Source organism: Penaeus monodon, chromosome 34 (assembly GCF_015228065.2).
Source record: "Penaeus monodon isolate SGIC_2016 chromosome 34, NSTDA_Pmon_1, whole genome shotgun sequence".
NCBI classification, from domain to species: Eukaryota; Metazoa; Arthropoda; class Malacostraca; order Decapoda; family Penaeidae; genus Penaeus; species Penaeus monodon.
Window position 1 is genome coordinate 15,975,948 of NC_051419.1, and position 1,091 is coordinate 15,977,038.

The window sequence follows — 1,091 nt, forward strand, 5'->3', positions numbered from 1 at the left end:
AAAATCAAGTTTAAAGACCAGCATTTTATGAAGTACAGCATCAGTTTCAAAATACAGCATTCTCACATGTACAGTATATATATATATTGAACTATTTTAATCCCGTTATACCGAAATATAGTTTTCAAAGCTTTTTTTTTTTTACTACATCTGTCTGTATTGTCTGTCATGTTTTAATCTTCTACTTCAAAATAATCCTTAATACCTTAATTATAATAGGAAAAATAAATTCATATAAATAGTTATTAATGTTTTATTCCTCTAAGTACAATATTCCAAAACACAAATACCATACAATGGTTAAATATCCTTAGTAAATATAATCACCGAAAGTCCTTATATCAACTCCTTTGTTCAAAATTTCAAAATCACAGCTTTTACTTTTGGCTGAGAATTCACAAAAAACAAACCTTATATTTTTCACAACACTAAATCTGACAGATAAAAATTTAAACTGACTGATGCATTACTGTTCAAAAAATAATTATTATTCTTGATACTGCAACAGCATTATTATGTCATGCAAGATGGTAACCAGTAGATCATTTTAGCATACCATTGATCTAGGTGGATCATACTTACAGGAACATTATTGTGCAATAATAGTCAAGCACTTGAAGAAACATCAGCAAAAGTTTTACTTTTGTTAAATTTGCATGGCATCATGGAGAGAGAAAGAGTTACAGCTTATGAAAATCATGATTTTTATTGCATGTTGCAAAAAGATGATAAAAAGTAATAAAGCCTGACAGTGTTTATTCTAAAGTATAAAAATAGGAGGCAGCTTTGACTGCAACACTCAAAATCAACATCCTGTGCATAAAAAAAGAACACTAAACAGAGATACTATCATAATGACGATTGTACAATGTCATGTAAAGCACCTTGGGGGAAAAAAAAAAAAAAACTGTCCCTCTTTTGTAAATTAAATGCCTTCCAGGAACACAATTAGTGCATGATCTATAAATAACTGGTCTAACATGAAAGAGAAGGAATGTAAGAATAAGAGTAGAGAACAGCCCTGCCCTCACTACACACCAAACAGAAAATATGCTGGGCTACCGGCTAAACAGTCTGGAGTAAAGGGAATG